The sequence below is a fragment of the Erinaceus europaeus genome, chromosome 3 (genome assembly GCF_950295315.1).
Source record: "Erinaceus europaeus chromosome 3, mEriEur2.1, whole genome shotgun sequence".
NCBI lineage: Eukaryota > Metazoa > Chordata > Mammalia > Eulipotyphla > Erinaceidae > Erinaceus > Erinaceus europaeus.
The window spans coordinates 110,314,212-110,332,909 of NC_080164.1; the positions used below are offsets into that span (position 1 = coordinate 110,314,212).

Genomic DNA, 18,698 nt, shown 5'->3' on the forward strand with positions numbered 1-18,698 from the left:
GAAGCAGTTGCCAATTTTCAATCAGTTCATGTTGAACTTGCAAATCCAACCTCCTAAAGTATAAATTACACAATCCACAAATTATCCCCCCCTTTTTAATTCTATTATAGTGTAACCTTTTAATTGATGAAGCAGGAAGGAAGCAGGTGTGGGTAGATCTGGGACTTTCAAAGCTTCATGATCTTATCCAAAGGCTTCACACTTCTGAAGCTCTAAAGTGGCAAGAGCAAGATTTGAATGAATAATTCTACTATCAAATGCACTGCTACTATTTTTGGTACAAATGTCACTTCAACTCTTTAAAAGTAGAAAATTACCAGTCATCACTAGTCTTTGACTAATTTAATTCACTTATATTATCCTTCATTGATTTTTATATTTTCCCTTCTTTTTATATAGATGGTGACTGAGAGAGGGAGAGGGAGAGAGACAGAGAGAGAGAGAGAGAGAGAGGGAGAGGGAGAGGGAGAGGGAGAGGGAGAGGGAGAGGGAGAGAGAGAGAGAGAGAGAGAGAGAGAGAGAGAGCTGTAGCCCTGCATCACCACTCATAAAGCTTCCTTCCTGCAGGAGGGGATGGGGCCTTGAACCTGGGTCCTTGCATATGTCTACTGTGTGTCCTCTACATAAGCTTTATCTCCCAGCCCCTGACTTTATATTCTTTTTAAAAATATCTTATTTATTTATTAATGAGAAAGATAGGAGGAGAGAAAGATCCAGACATCACTCTGGTACACGTGCTGTCGGGAACTGAACTCAGGACCTCATGCTTGAGAGTCCAATGCCTTAGCCAAAGCGCCACCTCCCGGACCACTGACTTGAAATTCTTTAGCCCTTAGTTTACTTTATAATAATTAAACATGAGACAGCCTAACAGCGTTCCCCAGGAGAACTTTGATTTCCCATCTTCTACTCTCTTCCAATGCTTCAATTTAGTAAGAGCAAAAAATAGAGTCAGATAGTAAAACTAAGTTCTAAGATTGTCACACCTGAGCTGTTATTTCACAGATTAAGAATGGACACTCAATACTAAAAAACTGAGCTGCAAAGCTAGACTCTAAACAAGGACCCAGGGAGGCAGAAAAGAACAACATCTTGGCCTGAATTCACTTTATCCTATTTCTAGCACCACCACTGTGCCCATAGACATCCAGCCACTTGTACTATGGAACAAGAAAAAGCAATCACGCACAATGAACGTAGATTATCTTGTCTTATTTACCTTTGATAACAAAGATTCTGTGACAGATCCCTCTGTTTGGAGATTGATTTGACTGGAAAGGGGTATCAAGTAAATTCACGGCCCTAGTGACTGAACATTGATGGAAAATGCATATACTCTATCAAGGAATGAAAATGAAGTGTACACAGTAAAAGGTCAACAATACTGTTAGAATTGCTAATTCCGAATGCGTGGGTGGGCTGGCCAAATAGTCCATTTGGCTAATGTGCAGTGATTCAGGCTTGACTTGTGGTCCCTACCTCCTTGAAGTTTTGGTGTTGTGGTAGCTTTACCTCATTCTCTCTGTCTCTCACTTTCTGTCTGAAATGTGAGCCTGGAGCAGTGAAGCCCAGGTAAAAACCAAAAACAAAGAAAAGTAATTATTCTACACTTATAAACAAATGCACATATGTCTCCAAACAATAATTTACTGATTCAAAAGTAGTACTTTCTGAACTATAGATTACAAATATTTTTAAATTTCATCTATTTATTTTAAGGAGAGAGAGATTTATTGAGAAAGATGCATAGAGACAAAGATGGAAGCTCTGCTCAGCTCTGGCTGATGGTGGTGCTGGGAACTGAATCTGTGACTTCAGAGCCTCAGGCATGAAATGCCTTTGCATAATCATTATGCTCTCTTCCTAGTCCTAGAAATATTTTTAAAGCTTGTATTTAAAAATTTTTTAAAAGGATACTACTAGCACTGGGTCTGGAGAGAAGGTTAGAAAAGACCAGCAAGGCTTCTCTTCTGCAGCAGGGAGGAGAAATACTGGGAAATCTTTGTCTACAATATGGCACCTCACAGTCATGCCAAAACAAGTCTGACTTAAAACTAAGTTCAGCGTCTCTCTCAAAATACTCTTCTCACCAGTGAACAGCATCAGGACCACTCAGTCACTCATGATAGGACTTAAGAATGATTTTAGACTTTCTTCTTTTCTGTTTTTTTGTTTTTGACTTTAGAGCTTTATTAAGTAACAGATTACAGCACAGTCTTTCCTTCTTTTTTCACCACTCCCATCACCTGTGGTCTGTGTCCCCACCCTCACCCCCACAGATAACCACTACAGTTTTCTTTCAGTCTTAGCCAGGTTGACTTTTTTTTTTTTTTGCATTGGTATGTTCAATTCTCCTTATTCTGCATATGAGTGAAACCATTCTGTAGCTGTTCTTCACCTCCTTATTTGCTTCACTAAACATAATCTTCTCTAGTTTCATCTTCTTTATCCCAAAGGACACAATGTCATACTTTTTTTACTGCTGCATAGTACTCTGTTGAGTATATGTCCCATAACTTTTTTATTAGTAATTTAATAATGACCGACAAGATTGTAAGATAACAGGTGTACAGTTCCATACAGTTCCCACCACCACAGTTCCATATCCTATCCCCTCCATTGGAAGTTTCCCTATTCTTTATCCCTCCTTGAATATGGACCAAAATTATTTATGGGTTGCAGAAGGTGGGAGTTCTGGCTTCTGTAACTGCTTCTCATCTGGACATGGATATTGGCAGGTAGATCCATACTCCAGGTCTGTTTTTATCTTTTCCTAGTGGGGTAGCGCTCTGGAGAGGTGGGGGTGCCAGGATACAATGACATCATGGAAGCAGCTGCAACTTTTTTATCCAGTCATCTGTAAAAGGGCATTTTGGTTGTTTCCTGGTTTTTGCTATTGTGAATAAAGCCACTATAAACATGGGGGTGCATGTATCTCTTTAGATCAGTGTTATTATATCATTTGGGTAAATGCCTAGTAGTGGGATTGCTGGATTATAAAGTATTTCCATTTATATTTGCTTAAGGATTCTCCATACTGTTCACCATAATGGTTGCATCAGTTTACATTCCCACCAGCAATGTAATAATGCTCTTCTCTCTCCACATCCACGTGTACTTCTTTAGAGAACAGTTACTCATATCCTCTACCCGCTTTTTTATTGGCTCTTTCCTCTATAGTCACCAAATTGATAGGTATAAGCTTCTTTTGTTTTTGTTTGTCTTTTCCATCAGCATTCTCACACTGGTGAGGGAGAGTATGAGAGAGAAAGAGAGAGAGATGGAGAAACACCTGCAGCCCTGCCCCACCACTTAGGAAGCTTCCCCTCTGCAGGCACAAGTTTCTTAGCTTCTCTTCACACAAATGCCTAATTGCCACTTGCACTGCTTGTCACGAGACTTGAATACACACAGCTGTGGTCCTACTAAGGTCTTCTATCAGGTCTCCATCTACAGTACTACAACTATGAACAAAGTACCATTCCAACTGCTGGGGCTCTCTTGCCAGATATCTCTTCTGCTCCTTCAAAATGGAATGATTTGCCATTTACCCCCCTTTTTGCTATTAAGGTCAATTTATAAAACAGCATACTTATACTTTTTTTTTGCATTCAAAATGAAAACAGATGATTGCTCTGAGTTTCTTTGGGGGAAGGTAAGTGGAACATATTTAATTGGAAAACAGAAGTTGACATCAAAGATAGCATCTTCTTCATCTCCAAAGGTTAATCTGGGCCTACTTGCAAACTCTCAGAACAGAGGCAGAAATCTAATATTTTCTCTGTTCTATTCCCAAAATACTTTAGATTTCACTAAAGATACCAATCTTTATAAGAGCTTTTTTATCCTCAAGGCGACCCAGCCAAGTAAAAAGTACTGTTATTGTTCCTATGTAAAAATGACTCAATCTCTGGAGACAGGAGCGGGTTGATAATAATCAATGACTATTTCATGCCTAAGTATTTCCTATCTAAGGTCTACCAGGACTGTCCTGTCCATTGGAATTTAGAGAAATCAACTATAATTTCTGACCTTTCAAACATAGGTCTCCCTCTGATAAGCCAGTGTTATTTATTCTCTTCTTTCTGACTAGAGACAAAGACATAGCACAGATATCAGATTTACAGAGAAGCCAAGGTCTATATTCCAAACAACATAAAAAATGATAACTTTGGGGAGCCAGGTGGTGGTTCAACTTGTTAAGCACACAGATTGCAGTGCACAAGCACCTGGTTCAAGTCCCTGGTCCCCACCTCCAGGGGGAAAGCTTCAGGAGTGGTAAAGTAGGGCTGCAGGTATCTCTCTGTCTCTCCCCCTCTCTATCTCCTTCTCCCCTCTTAATGTTTCTATCCATTAATAAATAAGATTTTTTAAAAATCAAATATATACATATATTTTAAAAAGAAAGAAAACCTGGTTTTCAAGTATGAAGAACAAGTTCAACCCCAGCATCACAAATGCTAGAGTGATGCTCTTGTCTCTCTCTCTCTCTCTCTAGTACTGTCTTCTTTTCTCTCTTTAATAAATTTTTAAAAGGCATAAAGAAGCAAGAAAGAAAACTACCTTTTCTTTAAGAAACCCTAAAAACTCCATGAACATGCAACTATAACTAACCAACAAGTTCTGTAAAGCTGCACGACAGAAAATCAACGGACATAAAATTATTGCATCTGTTTACCTGTAAAACATTTGAAAACACCTTTATTTATATCACCAAAACCAAAAATACTTAAAAGTAAATGTAACTAAGTCAATGAAAGAATTGTATATGATTAACCAGAATACTCTGATCAAATACATTGAGGAAAACTCAAGCAAAATAGAAGCAGACCCTATGTTCACTGACAGAATGAATTAATAAGTGAAACTATCCACTCTAGATATATGTAGATTCAATGTAATCCTTATCAAAATACCAAAGGTACTTTAATAAAAATTATAAAAATACAACAACACTAAAGTGTGTATGGAGTCATAGAAGACCCTAATAACCAAAGGAATTCCAAGAAAGGAGAGAAATGCCAGAGGCATTACACTTTTACTTGAAGCTACAGTGCGAGTGTATACTATCTGAAGAAGCATGGTGCTCAAAACAGTGAAACAATATCTGCACTTACTTTCCCACTTTAAGCTAAAAAATAATTTTTTTATTCCAAGTATTTGTCTGGGACACCAAAGGTACCAAGTTCAATCCCCAGCAGCACCATAACTAAGGCAGAGCTGAACAGGGCTCTGGAAGAAAAAAAAAAAGAGGAAGAAGGAGGACGAGAAGGAGGAGAAGGAGGAGGAGGAGGAATGTCTCTCAGTGTGTGGAAAGCTATTGGCTAAGTGCTTATGGATAAAAAATTACACTTCCTCAGTTCATTCTGTAATAAAATATACATCTTAAAAAATGAGGGGAGTCGGGCAATAGTGAAGCAGGTTAAGCGCACGTGGCACGAATCGCAAGGACTGGCATAAGAATCCCGGTGGTTCCAGTGCTGAGCTCCTCACCTGCAGGGGAGTCACTTCACAGGCGATGAAGCAGGTCTGCAGGTGTCTATCTTTCTCTCTTCCCTCTCTGTCTTCCCCTCCTCTCTCCATTTCTCTCTGTCCTATCCAACAATGACGACATCAATAACTACAACAATAAAACAACAAGGGCAACAAAAGGGAATAAATAGATAAACAAATAAGTATTTGAGCACACAACCAGGTGTGTCACCACCGGGCCCCTATTTTTTAAAGATGTCGTCGTTGTTGGACATCCTTACCATATGAAATGAAAAGAATAAAAAAGTCAGTCTGGGAGTAAAGTAGCTATATAAATAAGGCTGTAGTGCTAAAACAAACAAATAAACAAAATACAATAACCAAAGAAAAAGAAAAAAAACAAGGAAAGTAATAGTTTTTCAAAGGAAACATCAAATAGTCAAAACTTACCAGAAAACTCCCTATAGCCAAGAAACAAAATCACAATGAAACAGCACCTCACCCTTGGTGGAATGGTTATTATCAAAAAGACAGCACACCAGAAGAGTTGGAGAGTGTGCAAGAGAACAGGCATCCTTGACCACCACTAGTGGGAATGGAAATTGGTGTGTTCGCTATAAGAGGAGAGCAATCAAATGAACTGCAATATTACTACTGAGTACATGCTCAAAGGTCTTGAAATTAGGATGTCTCCATAGCATCACTCACAAAGCACAAGATACAGAAACAACCCATGCGACACCGATGAATGAATGCACAGAGATGTACACAAACACATACACAGAGAAAGAGAGGAAGAGGGAGAGAGTGAGAAAAAGAGCGAGAGAAATATTATTCAGCTGGGAGACAAGAAAAACCTGCTATTTACAACACAGATGAAACCTAAGAAAATTAGAAATAATTAAACAAGTCAGACAAAATAGACCGATACTGCTTCTATGCCCAACCTAAAAATACCAAATTTAGAGAAACAGAAGACTAGTGTGGTAGTTACCAGGAGTTGGGCAGTGAAAAAAAAATGGAGAAACATTAGTCAAGAGGTAGACATTTCCACTGATGAAATGAACAAATCTGGGGGGCATGTGGTGGTGCACCTGGTTGAGTGCACATATTACAATGCTAAGGACCTAGGTTTGAGCTCCTGGTCCCCACCTGCAGGGGGAAAAACTTTGTGAGTGGTGAAGCAGGGCTTCAGGTGTCTCTCTGTCTCTTTTCCTTTCCATCTCCCCCTTCTCTCTCATTTTCTGGCTGTCTCTATCCAATAAATAAATATAGATTTTTTAAAAAATTAGAAAAATATAATAAAATGAACACATTTCAGAAATGGAATGTTCAGCATAACAGTTAAAGCTTAAAATATTGTGTTATATACTGAAAAGCTGAAAGAGTGGCTTTTACTTTATGATGACTCTCTTTAATTAGAAACAGAGACATACACCAGAGCACAACTCCATTCTGCCATTGTTGATGCCTAGAATCAAGCACACGGTCTCACACAAAGGCAAATCCTGCACTCTCACTGCAGAACCTCTTCCCTAACAGGTAGATAGGTAAGACAAACTCACCAACTGCCCACAGGGGAGGGCAGCAAGACCTTAAACCCAATCCCAGATAATTTCCCAAACTGAGCCCCCTGCCCAGCAGAAGGCCCAAGCAGTCCCAGAATAAACAAGCTAACCCCTGGACTCTTTTCCTGAATGCAAGATAATCCCTGGACTCTTCCTGAATGAAGTTTACCTCACCAATAAGCCTGCTTGGCTTACTGCAGACTCAGTTGACAACTGCCATTTCTTTTTATATATACAAAATTTTATTTTTTTAATTATCTTTATTCTATAGAGACTGTCAGAAATCTAAAAGACAGGGAAAGATAGAGAGGAAGAGAGACAGAGAGACCTGCAGCCCTGCTTTACCAGTCATGAAGCTTTCCCCCTGCAGATAGGGACTAGGGGCTTGAACGCAGGTCCTTGTGCATTGTAACATGTGCACTTAACCAGGTGTGCCACTGCCCAGCTGCACAACTATTATTTCTTCACCCTGACTTCCCAGCCTGGGGTCTCTGCAGAATTCTACTCACTGAGGACTTCCACAACCAGAGCCCCTCTCAACTCTGATTATTGGTGATGCTGGGAGTCAAGCCTGAGACTCCCATGATTTGATGATTTATATTGGCAAAGACTTGATTGTACCTGAAAAATGGGAAGAGTCAGGATCACAGTTCATTACCAATTCTGAGGAAGTCTGCCTCGTTCATTTACCACAACTATCCATAAACTAAAATAGTAAGGTGGCATACAAAATTCCTGTCAGTGACTGAGAGTGAGAAAAGGATGATGTGCTTATAATTCTCAAATATGGTTTCCTGAAACCAAGTCGACTATAGTTGGTTTTTAATTTTATTGTTTGTCATAGTAAATTTTTATATTAGACTTTGCTAAACTGCACAATTGTTCCATTTTGGGTACCTGTGGGACTCTCCATAATGTTAACATAATGAACCCATTATGTGCTGTCCCACAGGGAACTATTAGGTTATGTCAACATGGTGATTTCAAGTCCATTGTCAACAGTAAATAGAAATGCTATAGCTGTAAAGCTGAATACCATCTTAAATCATACCTTTTTGTCAAAACAAATTGACTTAGTGTAGTTACGGAAAGATTTAAATTGGAAACACAGCAAGACTGAGTCTGAATATTTAGAAATCCTTGGATCCTTAAGGTAATTAACGATAATCCATAAGTAATACAATATGAGACCTACTAGGTCCTTTTGCTATTTATTCCATTTGTATAATTTACATATTGAAAGAGTTTGCGATTTGATTTCATGTATATAAGTAGAATCTTCTAATCTACTGGTATTTCTGTCTGTGAGTTCCAATAGTTCAGAATTCTGGAAAATCTATTTTCTATAAAATCAGCCTTCAAATGACTGAAATAAAGTTCTATGTGTATGTTTAACAAGATTGTAGAATAACAGGAGTACAATTTCATACAGTTCCCACCACCAGAGTTCCATGTCCCACCCACTCCACTGGAAGCTTCCTTATTCTTTATCTCTCAGAGAGTATGGACCAACATTCTTTATGGGGTGCAGAAGATGGAAATTCTGGCTTCTGTAATTGCTTCTCTGTTAGACATGGACCTTGGCAGGTGGATCCATACCTGCAGCTTGTTTCTGTCTTTCTCTAGTGTGGTAGGGATCTAGGGAGGTATCACCATAATCCCAGTAGCCCCTGAAGGAAGTCCTTCCCAGAAGAAATATTTTCTGTTCTGGTCCCAGCCTGTGCTGTTCAGTGTGTTTCTCTCTGGTGGCCTGGAAGCATCATTCCTCTTACATCAGCAGTAGCCAAGAACAAGTTCTGTCTCCAGAATCTTGCCAATACTATGAGACAATGAAATGATTTCTTCTCAGCAAGCCTGTGTACAGGAGCAGTCAGGGGCTGATTGTCCAGTTTATACATTATGTGAAGCCCTTTGCTCCATCTGCCTCGCTCTTGGCCATTCCACTGACAGATGAAAGAAAGAACCAAAGGGACAGTGGTTTATTTATTGTTTATCAGCAACAGCAAGAATGAGAGAAAAAAAGAACATAGCAGCTCCGCGCAGCTGGTTTTAGAACTCACTACTAGTGTTTTGAACTTTCCAGGTTTGCCTTCTTCTCAACTTTACCTGCAGAGCTGAAAGTTAGTCAAAATACACTTTTCTAGCAATACCTGTCACCTGGAGGCCAAGTGGTGGGCACCTGGTTAAGCACACATTACAATGCGCAAGGACCTAGTCCTCCCCTGCAGGGGGAAAGCTTTAAGAGTGATGAAGCAGAGCTGCAGGACTCTCTCTCACTCACTCTCTCTCTCTCTCTCAACTCTTGATTTCTGGCTGTTGCTATACAATAAAGACAATATTTTTTTAATATACATCACCTGGAAAGAAGAGTGAATTTAATTCTGAGGTCATTTTTCTCTCTGGGCCATAATACAAAAGTGTTGTGTTTTTTTTTTTTTAGTTTTGTTTTAATATGTACAGGAAACATAAATAAGTATCATGATATCGTAATTTACAATTAACTAAAAATTGAGAGAGAAAACAAGAAATTTAATTTCTTCAGCTCCAAGAGATGGTAAGTAGTGAAATGATCTACTAGTAATATGCAGGATTCAGTTCAGTTCAGGAAGTCTCTCCTATTTATTTATTTATTTATTTATTTATTTATTTATACCAACACTTTGATGGGACTTATGTGCTCCCACTGTTCTCATAAGATTTTTTTTTCTCATGTAGGGGACAAGAGTCAGAGAAAGAGAAAAAGTAAAAGAAAGAGAAAAAGAGAGATGATGTAGAGACACCAGTGAAACACCTGTGGCCAGAACCTGGGTCTTTGTGCATGGTACAAAAGGTACTACCAGGTTAAGCTAGCTCCCAGCTCCCTAGAAAGTGTCTCATAGGGGCAGGCAGTGGCACACCTGGTTAAGCGCTCACATTATAAAGCACAAGGGCCCAGGTTCAAGCCTCCGGTACCCATCTACAGAGGGAAAGCTTCATGAGTGGTAATGCAGGGCTGCAGGTGTCTCTGTCTCTCTCCTATATCGCTCCCTTTCAATTTCTCTCTATCTTTATTCAATAATAAACAAATAATTTCAAAAAAAGAAAGCTATTTAAAAAAAACTAAAAGATAATGTCTCTTATTAGTTTTATTTTTGATAGAACTGCTGAAGTTTGAAGTCAGTTCCTATTTGTCTTGAGTTAGAACAACTCTTGTACCTATGGGAGAAAATGTGGCCATGAAAACTTGGGGAAGAGAGACCCTCCTCATGTGACCTTAGCAGCAGAGCACTGACTGTGGAGAGCCTGTTGCTACAGCAGGAAGCCAGCTAAGGACCAGGAAGATGATAGACATCTGTTCCAGATGAACAGATCTTACCTGTACCCTCATCACGTACCTATGTTTTTGTTGTTTTTCCTAAAATACATGTTTGCTTTAGGAAACCTGTATGAAACCATGACAGTGACACTGACTGAGTTTAGACAATCTCCAAATCATCTAAGGCCACAGTCTTTTAACACTCAAAGCACATTGTCTCAGAAGACAGATACACCTAGAAATTTGCTTTTCTTTTTTTTAAATTTTTTCATTTGTTTATTATTGGATAGAGACAGAGAGAAATTGAGAAGGGAGGGGGAAATAGACACCTGCAGCCTTGCTTTACCACTTAACAAAACATCCCCCCTGCAGGTGGGAACAGGGACTTGAACCTAAGTTCTTATGCACTGTAATGTGAGCGCTTAACCATGTACACTACTACCTGGCCACTTAATTTTTTTTTTTAATGACTCAGATACAAAGAGAAGTACCAGAGCCCTGCTCAGCTCTAGCTGATGATGGTGCTGGAAACTGAACCTGAGACTAAGAACCCTCTGGCATGAAAGCCTTTTTGCTGAATTATTATGCTGGCTCCTGGGCCCATTTGTTTCCAGATTTGAAGTGGCCTTAAGTAACAAGCAATAGAGTAACAGAGTGGAAGGACAGAGACTGTATTTTTTTAGTTTCTTTTTTCTTTGTCTCTCTCTTTCTTATTTGGTAGGACAGACATAAATTGAGAGTGTGGTCAGGGAGGTGACACAGTGGATAAAGCATTAGATTCTCAAGCCTAAGGTCTTGAGTTCAGTCCCTTGCAGTACATGTACCAGAGTGATGTCTCGTTCTTTCTTTCTCTCTCTTATCTTTTTCATTAATAAATAAAATATTTAAAAGAGAGAGAGAAACCGAGAGGGGAGTAAGAGATAGAGAGACAGACACCTGCAGCCCTGCTACAACAGCTTTGCTCCTGCAGGTGGGGTCTGGGGACTTGAACCTAGATTCTCCCATATAGTCTTATTTTTTAATTTTTATTTATTTATTTACTTCTGCATAATAAGCCAGTCTGCTTTCAAACTTCAGTCCTAGTTATTTTTTTCCTTTTACTTTATGGGGGGGGGGTGTAATGGTGTACAGCACAGTTGTTGACATATGGGTGCAATTTCCCAGTTCCCCGTGACAGGTGTCTGCAGAAAACTCTCACAACAAACAGGGGTAACTGTGCACCAGGACCCCAGTGCCTTCTCCACCTTCAGCCTCTTCCTTCCCCAGGACCCCCTGCTTTGATGTAATACACCAAACCCAGCCCAAGTTTACTCTTTTTCCCTTTTCTGTCCTTTTTTTCTTAAGTTATACCTTAGGCTTCTTTAGAGATTCAGTATTCATTATTCTCATATTCGCTTATCTCAGTTTTTATTTGTTTGTTTGTTTTGCCTCCTGGGTTATCGCTGGGGCTTAGTACCTGCACTACCAATCTATTATTCCTGGAGGCCATTTTTCTTCCCATTGTGTTGTTGCTGCTGCTGCTGCTATTCTTGTTAAATAAGACAGAGCAACTGAAAGAAGAGGGAAAGACAGAAAGGGAGGAAAGAGATAGACAACTGCAGACCTGCTTCACTATTTGCAAAGTGACCCCCTGCAGGTGGGGAGCCAGGGGCTTGAACCAGGATTCTTACGCGGGTCCTTGCGCTTGGCTCCACATGCGCTTAACCTGCTGTGCTACCACTCAACTCCCTACCATTTCTTTTTTTTACTGCTCTGGCTTATGGTGGTGCTGGAGATTGAACTTCAGATTTCAGAACCTCAAGCATGAGAGTCCCTTTGCATAACCACTGCGCTACCCATCCCCACCCCGGACCAATACAACTTTCTTAGTCCAAGGTGTATCTTTTAATGAATCAGGGTTAAGTGAACTAATTATAGCTACCCATTCTAAATTACAATTCAGGTATAAATCAACTTTAGTGATTTCTTAGGATGATGACATTTTTACCTCCCGAGGAACCGCATTGTAATTTGATGTCATGTGTTCAGTGATTATTTTCTTCCAGCTATGACACAGCTATAACCTTCATGAGTCTTTGTGTCCCCCAATCACTGGACTCCCATCCCCTCCTAGGTCACATATTTCATGTCCACACTTCTATCAGCAAATACAACTCTGGAGGGCAGGCAGTGGTCCACCTAGTAAAGTACAAACACTATAGTACTCAAGCACCTGAGGTCAAGCCCCTGGTCTCCAACTGCAGGGGAAAGCTTCACCAGTGGTAAAGCATGGCTCTCTCCCTCTCTGTCTCCCCAGCCCTCTAAATTTCTCTCTGTCTCTATCCAATAATAAACAAACAAACAGCTACAACTCAGTAGAAGTCACCATCTGACACTCATATTCCAATATCCCCATGTGTCATGATGACTTTAGAGAAGAAATATAAGTCACAAAGGATACAGAAAAATATCCCATCTGCTCTGGCACTCTTGTTTAAATACAAACAGCTTGATTGTAGCTGTAAAATCAATGAAATACCCATAATGTATGTGTGACAGGAGACGAGTGAAAGAACTAAGTTTCCTTTTGAAAACACTGAAGTTATAAAGAACCTCTCCTTCCTTATCTCCACTTGTAACTAAACATCTGTCATTTATGGTCGAGCTCAAATGTAAATCAAAATCCCATAAAAGGTTAATATTTAAATGAGTCATTGAAAATTCATATCTTGGGAATTTCTTTCACCTAGTTAATGTACAGGCAGCAGAAATATGTGTTGACATGTGAAACAGCTATATTCCTTAAAAATATATATATAATATATATTTTATAAAATATATATGTAATAGTCTGGTCTGCCTACTTTGCCATGTGTGTGACCCATGTTTGAGCCCTACCCTGACCCCCAAAACATTTGAGGAAGCTTGATGATGTTGTCTGTCTCTGTCTCTCATTTTCTCTCTCTCTCATGTTCTCTCTCTCTCTCTCTCTCTCTTTTCAGTAAGTCAACCCAGAAAGGTGAAACATTAAAAGTGACAAAATAATTATTCTTCTGAGATGACTTTTAAGCAAATCAGATGTATTACAGAATTTAAGAGGAAATGTATAATTAAGTCAAACAACTCTTCCATAACGAGAGAAATTGGTACCATTATTATTCATTTGCCCTTTTCTTGTTAGTTTTTATTACTGGTTTAATAATGGTTTATAAGATTATAAGATCACAGAGTAAAGTCACAAACACACACACACACACACACACACACACCCTCCTGCTACAAAGTCTTAAAGACAGTTTGTTTTTGTTGTTTTGTTTTCCCCAAGTTCACTTACTTTAATCATCTAAATTCCACAAATGAGTGAGATCTTCTGGTAGTTGTCTTTCACTAAGCAGAATCACTGGTGCCATCCATTTTGTGCAGAAGGACACAGTATCACGCTTTTTTAAAATTTAGTTGTATGTTCTGAAAATTAGCACATCACTAAAAGACAAAACATTGCCTCCATCTATAATATTACATCTGTGCTCCTTAAGATAAAAGATAGAATATATTCAGGAGGGAGAGCACAAAGTAAAACATGGACTGGACATGGTGTCTTACACCAAAGCAAGGGACTCTGGGGAGGAAGGAAGGGAAAAGAGAGGGAGGAAACTTGAGAAAACTGGTACATAATGAAATTGTATGTATATGTAATTAATCCACTGGAAAGAATTAACTCCCTCAATAAAACAAAATAAAAAATATAAAAAATACTTTAAAAAAACATGATTCACTCATAATTTCATTTGTTTGTTTTTTTCTTTTCTAAATTTGAGTGTTACTCTGGGAAACAATTTAAAAAGTTCAAAGCAACTATGATTCAAAGCATGTTTTAGAGGTCCTCTCAGCTTCTCAGGGTAATAACACTAACACTGGTCTGGTCACTTGAGCAAGGTTACAAAACACAACAGATTGCATCATGACTTGATGTTGGTATGCATGAGACCCCTTCTGTTTCATTTGGTTTAAATCCCCCCTGCTTAACACTATTCTATTTACATAACCACTTCATTCTATTTACATAACCACTGTTAACAAGTTCCACCCTCCCTCCAGGGCATTTGTGGTTCAGTGATAGGATTCTCGCCTGCTCTGCCCCCTTCTTTGTCACACTCTGATTTTCACCAGTCACTTTTCTCTCCACCCTCTCTATGTTACATCCTGTTTCCACCCTACTTGGCAAGTATATATAAAGACAGCATTGTGAGTTTTAGAGTACTGTACTTTGAGTTTAACTTAGCTCGTCTTAGATTGTGCTGCGTCCTGCATGAATAAAGAGATACTGCCTACAGCTCAACCATAAGTCCCTGGTCGTCTGTTACCCGCCCGTGAAGCCAGCCCGGCAAAAACAACCTAACCCGTCGAAAACAACAACTTGAACACTAGCTTACTCAAACTCAGGAACCTAATGAAAAGCATCATTTTATTTCTGATAGCCTTACTAAAAATTCCTTTAAGATTGAGCCTATCAGTCTGTGAGAACTATCCAGATTATCATAGGTGAAAAAGCGCAAGGGGGTCAGGTACAGTGGTATGATAGTATAAGAATTTGGGGGGCCAGGCTGTGATGCACACAGTTGACTACACATGTTACCATGCTCAAAGTCAAGAGTTCGAACCCCTGCTCCCGTTCTCCCTTCATGAACAGTGAAGTGCTTATACTTCTCTTCCCTCTCAATTTCTATCTGTCCTATTGAATGAAGCAAAAAAGAGAAAGAAAGGAAGGAAATAAAGAAGGAAGGGAAGGAGAGTGGGAGGGAGGGATGAAGGGCAGGAAGTGGCCATGGAAGTAGGGAATTCATCAAGCAGGCACAGAGCCCTGGCAATAAACCTTGGTGTCAATAACATAAAAATGAATTTAAAAGAGAATATTATTGGTGGCTATACTGAACTGCTCATGCACACACGTGCATGCACACACACACACACACACACACACTACTCACAAGCATGAAGCTATGCACTTAATAAAATGTGAGGGGGTTCTCACAAATTAGTTTTGACTTTTTTGTAATATTACTGAGGAAATGTTGATTTACGGGGAGTTGTCAACAGAGTAGAACACAGGACTGTGCCCTACTCACTCTCCCACTTCCAACGCACAGATTAATAAATATATCTCTTTAAAGAAAAATTGACCCTTGGTTGGGCGATATTCAGTGTACTCATTACCATGCAAAAGGGCCCATGTTCAAGTTCTGGGTCCCCAACTGCAGTGGGGGAAGAAATGAAGAGGAGAAATGAAGCAGGGCTGCAGGTGTCTCTTTGTCTCATTCCCTCTCTATTCCCCCTATCTCAATTTATGTCCAATTAAATCGAAGGAATAAAACATAAGTTGTTAATCTTGAGAACTATCATATACATTCCAGCTCCCACCTTTGAGAACAAGGCCATTCCTAACAGCTTCTACCCACCCACTTCCTCAGGTCTCCAAGTCCCATGAAGTCTTTGACTCCTTCCTAATCTTTACTTTGTCCCTTCTGTTAACGTCACCTTAGCTTCAATATTCTGAACTTAATAATCAAGTCTAGATTGCCTGTGAAAATTCAACTGACCAGACCAATAAAATAAGTACCTTTAAAAAAATTATTAGTGACTTAATATTGATTTACGAAATTAAAAGATCAAACGGGTACAGTTCCACACTGTCCCAACCACCAGATTTCTATGTCCCCATTCTCTCCACTGGAAATTGCAGTGCTTCTTCCAAGGTCACAGGTGTGGTCTGACTATCATTTCTTTTTTTTTTTTTTTCTTGAACAGGGGAGAGCGCGCACGCAGTCCCCCACTATCACAAATTATGCAGTCGAGTTTCCCACATTTGGGGAAATCGCAGAGGTCAACAAGTTCCAAGTGCAATGAACGAGTCTCACCCTGGGAAAACCACCTGCTTGATCATGGTTCTTCCACTGCCAGGTAAGTATCTGACTATCATTTCTATGTCAATCTATTTATCTATTTTTTGCCTTTTTATTTCTATGATCCTATGTTCTCTTCAAAATAAGGTCCTTTTAATAAACCACCCCAGAATTACATTAACATTTCTCCTGAATCCTCAGGCATTCATCTGATCACTTAATTTCAATATGAGTTTTTAATGACATTATTTTAAGTTATCAATTAAGAGTAACATGGAGCAAAGTCCAATATATCACGCCAAACTGCTCATTCATTTAAACTAGCATAGCATTCTCTAAGTACTATTCACTTTTTTCTTTTAAATAATATTTTGTGTACAGACAGAGAAAAATTGAAAGGGAAAAGAAAAAGAGAGGCACCTGCAACCCTGCTTCACCGCTCCTGAAACCTACCCCCGCCCCCACAGGTGGGAACTGGGGGCTTAAACCTAGTTCCTTGTGCATGGTAACATGTGCTCTCTATCAGGTATCTCACAGCCTCACCCCTAGTACTATTTACTTTTTTAATAGTACTTTTTAAATTAAATTTTTAAAAATTGCCTCCAGGGTTATTGCTGGGGCTCAGTATGGAACTACAATTTCACTACTCCTGGCAGCCATTTTTTTCCATTTTATCAGATAGGTCAGAGAGAAATTGAGAAAGGAAGAGAAGATAGAGAGGGAGAGAGAAAGACATACACAGGCAGACCTGCTCTGCTTGTGATGCGTCCCCCCTGCAGATGGGGAGCCAGGGTCTCTAACCAAGGTCCTTGTGCGGTTCCTTGCACTTTGTATTATGTGCGCTTAACCCTGTGCAACACCGCCTAGCCCACATAATTTTAATTTTTATTCAATTTTTGAACAAAGACAGAGAAACTTAAAAGGAAGGAGGAAACAGAGAGGGGAGAGAGGAAGAAAGAAACCTGACACCCTACTTTACTGCTCATGAAGTGTTGCCCCATACAGAGGGAGACTGGGGTTTGAACCCTGGTCCCTGCTCATTGTAACATGTCTGCTCTACCAGATACACCACCACCCAGACCCCTTAAATAGCACTTTGAATTGGGGAAAGAAGTTGAAGAAAAATGTGTACAAATTCATATTTGAATTCAATTAATTACATGAGCTTTTTCCATGAGGAAATTATCCAATAATAAGGAATCTGTAGAGTTATTTAAACTTTTTCCCCAGCACACAGAAGAATCATTTAAAGGTTGTTTGTTTTATTTAAGATTGCTTTTTTCCAAATACACTGTCCTTTCAGTGCTTATGTTTCTTTTGTTTCCCTCTGGGGTAAGGAACCTTCCAGAGGGACATCAGCCTTGGCTTCACAGTGAGACCCTCATGGGGAGTGACAGGTAGGCAAATTTAGAGCAGGAAGTGATGCAGAACGCTGGAGCAATATTGACTGTTTCCTTTACAGTCTTCATTTCTGAGCAAAGCCAAACACAGGCTAAGATGCCTGCAGTGCTCCTATCAATAGTGTGTATGTTCCAAAAGCTACTGTAGTCACCGCTCTTTAAAAGAGCATGTGACTACTCCTCCTCCAGGAGGTCTTAGTATCTCTGTACACTGGGAGAGCAGCCCTATTTTCTTTAAATTTCTTGACTGGGACATTAATGTTTTACATTCGACAGTAAATACAATAGTTTGTACATGCATAACATTTCTCAATTTTCCATATAACAATACAACCCCCAGTAGGTCCTCTCTCCTAATTCTTGTTTTGATTTTACTTCATAAAATTCTAAAGCTTATATGATCACTCAGTGAACACTTCTTGAAGGATTTATCCAAATGGAACTAAAGAAAACAATCCCCCCCAATATTGCTCAATTAGAAATGGATACAATGAGAATAAAGCATCAAATCTTTTCAAGCTTAATCTAAGTCAGTATTTATTGTCTAAATACACACTCCTGTACCTTGTAGGTTCATCTGAGATTTAAATCTATATCCAATAACACAATTCACAATTTCAATGGCTTGAATCCACCAACATTCTTTTAGTAAACCACCCCAGAATTAAATTAGCATTTCTCCAAAATCTTAAGGCATTCGTTTGATCACTTCATTTTATGTTGAGTTTTTAATGACTTATTCTAAATTATCAGTTAAGACTAACATGAAGCAAAGTCCAATATATTATGCCAAACTACTCATTCACTTAAGCCAGCATAGCATTCTCTGAGTCCATGATTCTACTAAATTATGGAGAGCTGGGCACTAACTATACTGTCTGCCAGAGACCACAGAGCCCCAGCTCCAACCTGCTATGGCATCTCTTTGTCATTCTCTCTTCCAGGGAAATAAAGACATAAATCTCTTTAAAAATCCATCTTACATAAAGTAGTAGCCTTTGAGGTCCTGTAGTAGACACGAGGTCCAGTTTCACATGTGCCAGAGTGATACTTCAGTGCTCAATCCCTCTCCTTCTCTCTCATT

The 18,698-nt window shown here is 39.3% G+C and overlaps 1 protein-coding gene and 1 non-coding gene across 2 annotated transcripts in view; both read right to left on the reverse strand.

Moving 5' to 3' along the window:
- The window catches only part of GRID2 (glutamate ionotropic receptor delta type subunit 2), a 1,638,698-nt gene that overhangs the window by 1,611,859 nt on the left and 8,141 nt on the right, over nucleotides 1–18,698 (reverse strand). The gene's annotated exons all lie outside the window — the stretch shown is intronic.
- On the reverse strand, nucleotides 16,117–16,280 carry LOC132537741 (U1 spliceosomal RNA). The gene has a single exon (XR_009549196.1). It is a non-coding gene; the product is annotated as a U1 spliceosomal RNA (small nuclear RNA).